Genomic DNA, 9,546 nt, shown 5'->3' on the forward strand with positions numbered 1-9,546 from the left:
TCTAGTAATTTTTTAAATGGAAAATTCCTCTTTTTTTTTTTTACATTTTAAAAAATGAAAACAGTTGGTTCATGCACCGACACAAATATAAATAATAAATTAAGTACGTTTCATTTTGTAGCAGAATGTTTTTTCTTTATTATATTGTAACTATCGAAACAAATTAATGACAAAAAACCGTTCATGTAGCAAGAGTTACTACGTCTATAAACTTATACTATTGAAAAAAAGTCCATTTACTGTGTGATTTATCCCACCGAAGAGTACGAAGTAATGTAGTGAATAATGTTTTTTATGGGCAAAATATTAATTTGTTAGTTTTATTAGAAATGTCAATTTAAGAGGATTTGAAACTACAATCTCTCTTTCTCCCTTCATCCTTTTCCATTTTCCAGCCACTCAACCAATCTTATATCTCATAATAGTGAATAGGGGTATTGATGTGATTTTTCATATGGAGGAGACCCTACCAAATATTATGTTCAACGGCATCTAAACAGCACAAGTCCTCTTCACTGTTAAAATCATTACTATTTATTACTAACTTTTAACCAAAAAGATGTTCAATGTTTAGTGTAGAATCTCTTACTTGTTATAATGCAATGTTGCAGAGGTTTTTGCCTTCAGAGTTTGGGCATGATGTGTACAAAGCAGATCCTGTGGAGCCAGGTCTAACAATGTACAAGGAGAAGCGACTGGTTAGGCGTGTGGTTGAGGAATCTGGGATTCCATATACCAATATCTGTTGTAATTCCATTGCTTCTTGGCCTTACTATGACAATTGCCACCCATCACAGCTTCCTCCACCTTTGGATCAATTACAGATATATGGTCATGGCAATGTCAAAGGTATAATAAGTAAACAAAAACAACTACTACTCCACAACATTTATTGAACAAATTGTCCTATCCCTGAAATCAACTATCACTAAACAATAAACTGTGACATTTTTTTTCTTCATGTGTGCAGCTTACTTTGTTGATGGCATTGATATTGGAAAGTTCACAATGAAGGTTGTTGATGATGCCAGGACAGTCAACAAAAATGTTCATTTTCGACCATCTAACAACTGTTACAGCATCAACGAGCTAGCTTCTTTGGGGAAAAGAAAATTGGCCTTACAATCCCCAGAGTGACCATCTCAGAAGATGATCTTCTGGCAGTAGCAGCAGGTTCAGTCATTCACAAATTCCTACTCTTTTGTGTCTCATAAGTTTGACCATATTTTGTGATTTATGTTTATAAAGAGGGAACAGACCCCTATTTTAGTCCCTATTCATTACTTTAGTACTTTACAAAAGTTTGATTTTACAAAATACCCTTTTCCGTAATCTTTAATGTGAGAATAAATATCACAAAAAGAGATTAAAGTGAATGATATTTACTAAAAGATTAATTTGTAAGCCAAGATTAAATTGATCTACAATTATAATCTCAAGTACTAAAGTAGGGTATGTGTACTCATTAAAAGCATTCCTCACCCACACTGCATGAGTATTACTTTTGATGTGTGCATGTGCAGAAAATTGCATACCGCGAAGTATTGTGGCATCTTTCACTCATGACATATTCATCAAAGGTTGTCAAGTTAACTTCAACATAGATGGACTTGGTGATGTTGAGATTAGCACTCTCTATCCTGATGAAGCATTCAGAAGCTTGGAGGATTGCTTCGAGGGCTTTGCTCTTATGATCGATGACAAGATTAATAAAGGGGAAAATAAAATTACCGGCACAAAATCTGTAGTGGAAGCAGTGCCATTCACAGCTTCCTGTGGAGAAGAATCACCTCCTCAAAAATGTTCTAACTTTGTTGTTCCAATTACTAGGCTTTGGTGAGGTGGAAATGTATTGAGTCATTAGAAATGGACCTTTTATGTTGATGTTATTTCGAAGACTGTTTTATCTAAAGTGTTTTATTGTATTCCTAGAGTATGTTCTTAGGTGCACAAATTCTTGTTAGTTGTTACCTGTTACTCTGCTTTGGTGTCAAATCTTCGTCTAATTGTGTAACATTTTAAGAATTACTATTCACCGTCATGAAGCGCTGGACTATATAGTCTATATAGATGTTCTTGAAAACCTTACTCCTATTTTCTTTCTGACAAGGTAAAAGTAAATAAACTTTTTGTAATAACACCAAAATTTAAGCAAAATGAGTAATTTGTTTTAATAGTTGCACAAAATATACAAAGATTACAAAGAATCTAAGTAATTGTGGCCCCCACAAGTACTGTGATGTGAGCAGTTTATGGATAAAAATGTAATATATTGTGATGACCACTGTTCAGTTGAAGCTAGGCGATAAGAAGAACAATAACAGATTTGACTTACGTGCTATCCGTCAGTCAAATAGTAGAATTAGAAACAAGAAATTAGTTTAGACTTACGAGTGAGAAGTTGCAAATTGCATAAATATACTAACTCAATGACTTTCAACATGATCTCTCCGATATGGACTAAGCTGCAGACATGTTCGAATTCAACCATTGACCAGAAGTCTAGGACTTCTTATTGTATATTCCAAAATCAACGTATTATTGTCCAATTTATATATATTTGTTTAGTATAACAAAAAATTATGTAAGACTTCTTATTCCACATTCAACTAAACCCCCTCCCACCTTGCACTTATCATTGTAGAGTTAATAAATCAATAGTGAACCAACATTATATTGGTTTGAGTAAATTAATGGGTAAAAGACCATTATTAAGAGAAAAAAGTCTTACTAAAAGTGATTAGTTAGGTTCTCCGACAAAAATTATTGAGTGAAAAAGTCTTACTAAAAGAGATTAGTAGAAAATATGTGATTTTTACGTTGTTAACATGCCGTTCTAACCAACTAAGCTAATAAGTTAATTATGTTATAAAATAATTAATGTCACTATATGTGACACTAAAATTTTTAATGTATATTTAATATGCATGTAAATTTAAATAATAAATTTTGTGACAATTAATTTTGATCTAATAATTAATTTGTTTACATATATAAATTATAAATAAAAATTATAGATTTATTAGATAAATTTACTAATGTATTTTTACCTTATTATAATTAATTTTGATATAATAATATATTTTTTTTACTTATATAAATTTTAAATAAAATCATAGGTTTCATAAATTCATATATATAAACAAATTAATTATTAGATCAAAATTACTTGTCACAAAATTTATTATCTAAATTTACATGTAAATTTAATATATATTAAAAAATTTAATATTACATATAACGACATTAATTATTTTACAACATAATTCATGTAATATCTTCATACAGTTGAGTTCTAGAAAAAAGTCACAATTCAGGGCCCAGTTCCTTAGAATTCTAAGTGAAAGCCGATGACAAGGGCAAAGGACGCTTTGTCAGACTAAGAAACGAATGAGGCAACCCCCACCAAACATTCAACAAGTCCTGTTTGACTATCACGTATTTATTTTAGTATTTACGTATCATTTTTTCCTGTCCTCCTAAGGGGCGTATATCCCTACCTACAACCATACTTATCCATCAACGTTTTGTTAAAGTTTAGTCTGTAAAATACGACTACCTTAGTCTTTTTTTTTCAGACTACATTCTACAAGTACAATAGATATTGTTCCCAACAAACAATCTCACATCGTTTAAGAGTTGAGACAAAAGATAATTCACCTAAACCTATCGAAATTGACTTTTTAAGGATAAAACCATGACTCCATACACGAGGCTGAGACCAACATCAAAACAGATAATACCTCAAATATGTCATCTTTCATTTTTGGTGTAGATAAATCCTTATGGTACCAAAATTCAAGACAATGCAACTATTGGCAATCCTTCTGAATTGCAAGAATGCACTATGGAAGAAAAAATAGGGGGGGTAACAGTTTAAAATTCTATCCAACTTCTGATGTTCATCATATCTATGAGAAGAGATTTGATCATTCTCAGTGCTTGCCTCGTCTAAAATCACAAGCTGTATGGTCAGTAAGATACCTATACATCTTCATTGAACTCAGTCTACACATCATATACTGGCATCCTTTCTTCAATTGGTCCACGACAGACAGGGCACCTTTTACATTTTTCGCAGCAAGTGCTATTATCCACATTAGAAGTCCGAAGCAACGGGAAAAAAGAAACAATTAATATCTTCAAACACAAGTCGCTCATAACGTATTTGCATGCAATTTAACGAATAGATTCTTTACAAAAGCAGCATACTGCTGGAAATTTCCTCACTAAAATAAAACGTGATACAAAGCACATGAGACCATTTGGTTTCAGAAAACGTTTTCTGTTCTTACTTGATTACTTTTTAATTATAAAAATAAAAATGGTGAATTTTTTATTTTGTTTCCTGTATTCAGAAGTTTGCAAAGGAAACAGTGAATTTTTTTTCTGTCTCCATTATTTGTTACACAAACTTTTCAAAACAGAAAATAAAGTGTAAATATAATTATTAAAAATAAAAGAAGAAAATATTCTCTCAAACCAAACTGCCCCTTAGAGTTCCCTCTTTGGGGCTTGAGTATAGAAAAGTTAATTGGGATAGTGACAGAAAAGTATCAGACTGGAGCAAAGCAAGGGCTTGTACCTGCAAAGAATGTGATGCCTGCAGGGAAGTAGGACCACATTAATCTGCTCCTCGAAGCAAATTCTGCATAAGATCTTCTCCTGATACATTTACCATTCAATTTGAAGAGTGTTAGATCCTGATACACTTGACAGTCATTCAAGTACAAACAATGAACAAAAATAACCTACAAACTAATAACAAGAATGTTTGTACAAGATTATATAAACTACTTTTAATAGTAAAATCAAAGTTGAGAATGCTACATTTTGAAGTCTTTCATACTCATCCTGGCTAAATTTTGTAACTTGTTGTCTGCTCGCCCAATGCAGCTTGTAGTCTCCAAATCTGTGAGTTACAAGGGGGATTATTGAAATGTATTTAAGAGGTTAAACCTTCTCGAGTAATTGGTTTAACTAAGGTAATATTAAATAAGGAAACAATATCTTACTAAATAACGTGGTAGCTACATATTTTGATATAAGGAAACATCTTTACCTCCTCAACCAGATCTGCCCTAGGCATTTTCTTCACCGTATCAGGGGTGAAAGTATTATACCTAAATAGTAAATCAAATCACATAATTAGAGAAAAGTTTGATTATCATTATATACTGTTGAAAATAGCAACTTTATAAGGGGCAAATACTTATTGTTGTAAGAGCCACTTGAGAGCATAAAGAGAAAGAACAAAAGCTCGTCTTATTGCAAGCACACTCCAATTGTTAACTGACGTAGTAATAACTATCACTGATAAATCAGAATTGAACAAGATCTCCACAATTCTATTTTGAAACAGACACAGAAAACTTTGCTAATTTTAGAAGAAGAAAAAAAATCATTACACTACACAACTTGAGACTTCCAAGAGAAGGATATGAAAGTGATAACCAGGTTCCAGGATTTTAAAGCTCTCAAGCATGGGGGGAAAAATGCTAATGACATCAAAGATATGCAATATAAAGGCATAATGTAGGGTAGAGTACTGACCCAGGACTCCCAGCACAAAAAAGTCTAGCTTCTTCCTCTCTACTTCCTTCATCTATTGACCACCAACCAAGCAACCTGTTAAGAGGGAAAGTGCAGGCAATGAAAAACTGTCCATGTCAGTTCATAAACTTTTTCAAGTTTTTCTAAGTTCAGTAGAGAATCTACCGAGACAAATTCTTTTTTCTAGCCAATCAGATGTAAACTTATACCTTGACCCACGTCGAAAGAACCCAAAGCACTCACGGGATTTTGATGCTATGGCTGAGTATCTTTCAGGAATATCTCCACAGTAGAGTAGAAGAACTATCTTCTCTATTAATCTATAAGCTGCAAATAAAACCCCAGCTCCTTGCAACAAAAAAAGTGGGGAAAAAATGACCCAGTGGGGCAGATTCTTTGCACTGGATGGTGTTCCCTAAAATTTAAATGAAAAAAAGAGAGGAAAGAAAATCAAAAATTGAGGAAACCTACAAACTCCGAGAACATAAATGACAAGATTTTTGCTAGCAATTATCATACCTCTAAATGCATAAAAAGAAGTATTTGGAAACCAATGAATGGAATTTTCATAATATGCCCACCGATATCCTGTAGATTGCAGAACCCATTTTGCTGTCTATCTTCATCTGTGTAAACAACTAAGCCTCCTGTCCTAAAGTCTAGGTATCTTATGGTATTTGACGATGAGCATGGTTCTGTAATATGACAGCCTCCATGAATAGTTGGATTGTGCCACTTTGTACAAACAAGAAACGCAAAGCACTGTGCAATGCTGCAAAAGAATACAAGGATTCTATGAAGGAAAAGGCACAAGATTAAGGTCAAATACATAACAATCTACCAGAAGATATTGATCATACCCGAAGTTAATAAACAAGTCCCACCATCCTAGAGCTGCAACATCACCTGAAGGTAATTGAAATAAAGTTAGTAACAAAAAGTTTGAGGAGTATCAATCACTGTCAAACAGTGAAATTTGCAAGGAATGCGACCAAAGTAACACAAAACAGCACAAAACCATACTGTGAGCAAATCAAACATAGACAGTATATATCCCCGATTACACATATTTAACGACTTGTTTTTCCTAAGCCATCTTGACCAATCCTCATTGTTGGAGGAATAGACCAAAGAAAATACAGCTTACTTTCATAGATGCATGCAGATGTGATAGAAACACATGGGAAAATGACTATTTATTATTTTCAGTTCTGTAGATAAAAACTGTTTGAATATATGTGCTGACTCCAGGATGCTGTATTTATTAGTATCTGTATCAATTGAAGTATTTCATGGAAGACAACCTACTCTAGATACTTGTCTTCTTGTATCCTTCAATTTTGTACCAATATCAATGTTTACATTAGTGTCACTGTGTAAATATGCCTTACTGTTTGTGCCAATTTCCCTTTATACGCATCTGTTTCTTTACAGATACATTAATTCATTCTTAGCTTTATTAGAAGGACCCTTTAAAGATTATTTATGACATCTCATTCCCTGTACTTTACATGAAGTAACTAAATACACCATTTCCTACAGTCTGACAAACCAATAGCAAACATTCTAAGCAATGTTAGAATGTGCATAGAGAACTTTTTTATAACCACATATATGCTATAGTGATCATAATTCCTTACTACACATCATGTTGAACTTTTTTATAGTATACCTTTGTTTTTACCAGCTTAAAAAGGAATTTAGATTACAGAAGTCAGGATGAGTACAGCTTATATCACAACTATATAATTGACTTTCAGAATATGGAAGATTGGTTTCTTAATGTTCAACCATGTCAAATACCTTCAATCTGTGTTGTAAATTGTTTCATCTTTTTTGCAATTAATATTCGTAGGCTGGGTGCTAGGTATAAATTGAGGAACAATAAACTTCATCTAGTTTATGTATCGATAAAAATAACTCAGGATACCCTCTTGATCACAATGCCAATATAAGGAACTGTAACTATTGACAAGAGTGGTTATTTAAAACCCTAGTCCCACCTCTCACTCTCCCCAAAAAAATCATAAGATTAACTACAATAGATGAATTTTAACCAACAGGGAATTAAATCTGTAACTTACAAAATAAATTTAGAATCTCTATTGAGTTTTAATGTAAGAACAACTTAGTTCCAAAATAAAACCCGATCTAAAGTTGGTCTCCTAAATTTTTTCATTAAATAAATAAAGTCATTGCCCGAGAATATTGCAGGCAGATAATGTCTTTAAAAGAGTCAGTTTCATAAATCAGAAAAATGTTGTGGAAAATTAACCAACCAAGGTTGTCAAACTCGAGAATCTACGTAAACTCGTGTAGCTTTGTAAACTCGACTCATAAACTCAACCCAACGAGTTAATAATATTAAAAATTCTTTTAATGACATATATGCTCTCAAGGCAACAATAATTTGACATTTCAACTCCACAATAAAGCAAAGTAGCAAACCACAATAATAGTGGTTATAGTACATTAATATCAAATACGATTAAACTACATAAATGATCAAACAATTGAGCCATAGTAAAACACTAATATTGTGGGGCCAATTGGAGGCAAAAATTACATTTTGATTTCAAACTCTCTTGACTCGAGAGTTTACACGAGTTTAAAGAGTTTACCCGAGTTTAAAGAGTTTACCCGGTTTCATCCATAAAAAAGTATGACAGCGAGTTAACTCGTTTCCTCCACCTAGAATTGTAAACACGTAAGAGTTTACTAGTTAACTCGAGAGCTTGACAACCTTGTAACCAACATCACAAACACAATAGACAGAATAGAAGCTCATCATATGATCAAGAAAAGGTGGGGATGATAAAGTCATATTTCAATAGTAAGAAGCAGCTCCAAGTTAACAATGAAATTAGACAGAATAGAAGCTCATTATATGATCAACAATTGTTATCAAGAGAAACTTGAAACTTACCACATATCTTTAGAAGGGTGAACACAGTGGCAGCAATAAAGAAGACCATGGATATTGAAATCCAGAAGTGCTAGAAAAGAGAATTACACAACTTAGTATTGAACTTTTGGAAAATAAAAGCAAACCAAAGATTACATTATCAATTGAGTAAAACACTTAAAATGTTCTCTTTGTAGTAGACAAGTCTTGAATAAGGTATATCAATTATTAAGATGAGAACAAAAGATATTCATAATAAATCCCCCCTTTCCTCCCTGCACATGATTACTTGTAATGTAGGAAGGAGAAATGAAATACAGAGAAAGCACATGAATATTAGAAGATCACCTCAATGAAAGGAAATTATCAACATCATACACATTACAGACAAACTAGAGTTATCAACTTATATAATGTATAAAAAGGTTATAACAACTGTGACGCCCAAGATGAGATGTGCAATTGGTAGTTGTAAGGCTCCTATTGCCTAGAAACAACCATTGACATTATGATGAAATTGAGCACACCAAAAATGCAAGGGATAAGGTTTCATACTTCATACCAGCGTGCTGCCCTACTCTTAGGATATAAAGACACCAACACTTACTAACTACCTTGTACAAGTGTCAATAATCCATAATGCAGTGGCTATCCATTTCAACCAGATAGCACTTTCCATAACACAAATTATAAAACACCCCTCAAAACCCTGGGCAGTGGCCTTGCATGCAGCGCACACACAAACACAGGGCATACCATATTTCTAAAGCATACCATATACAGCAATTTATAAGAATGAAATGTGAAATATTATTCAACTTGAATGTTGGTCATCAGACATCGAAATGAATGCCCAAAAGATAGTCAACTGCCAACCAAGGAATGAATCATTAAAATGAGTCAGTAAGTCACATTTGATACATAAAAGGATAATTGTCATTCAGTGCAAAACAAGGACAGAAAAAAAGAAAAGGGAAGTTGCAATTTTTTTTTTATATTTTATAGAGCTTGAAGATTCTTCTTTTCTTTTACTTTCCATAAAGCAAAAACAAAGAGACTTGAATTTTGAGTACTAATTTTCAACCAAA

The 9,546-nt window shown here is 32.9% G+C and overlaps 2 pseudogenes across 1 annotated transcript; one reads left to right on the forward strand and one right to left on the reverse strand.

Moving 5' to 3' along the window:
* Window positions 1-567: 567 nt before the first annotated feature.
* LOC114404513 lies at window positions 568-1,934 on the forward strand (annotated as a pseudogene). Its single transcript, XR_003665021.1, has 3 exons — window positions 568-849; window positions 971-1,173; window positions 1,524-1,934. The product of XR_003665021.1 is annotated as a leucoanthocyanidin reductase-like (transcript).
* A 1,972-nt stretch (window positions 1,935-3,906) lies between these two features.
* Window positions 3,907-8,875, reverse strand: LOC114404512 (annotated as a pseudogene).
* Between the last annotated feature and the right edge of the window lie 671 nt (window positions 8,876-9,546).

This window comes from Glycine soja, unplaced genomic scaffold (genome assembly GCF_004193775.1).
Source record: "Glycine soja cultivar W05 unplaced genomic scaffold, ASM419377v2 tig00104467_2_pilon, whole genome shotgun sequence".
Lineage (NCBI taxonomy): Eukaryota > Viridiplantae > Streptophyta > Magnoliopsida > Fabales > Fabaceae > Glycine > Glycine soja.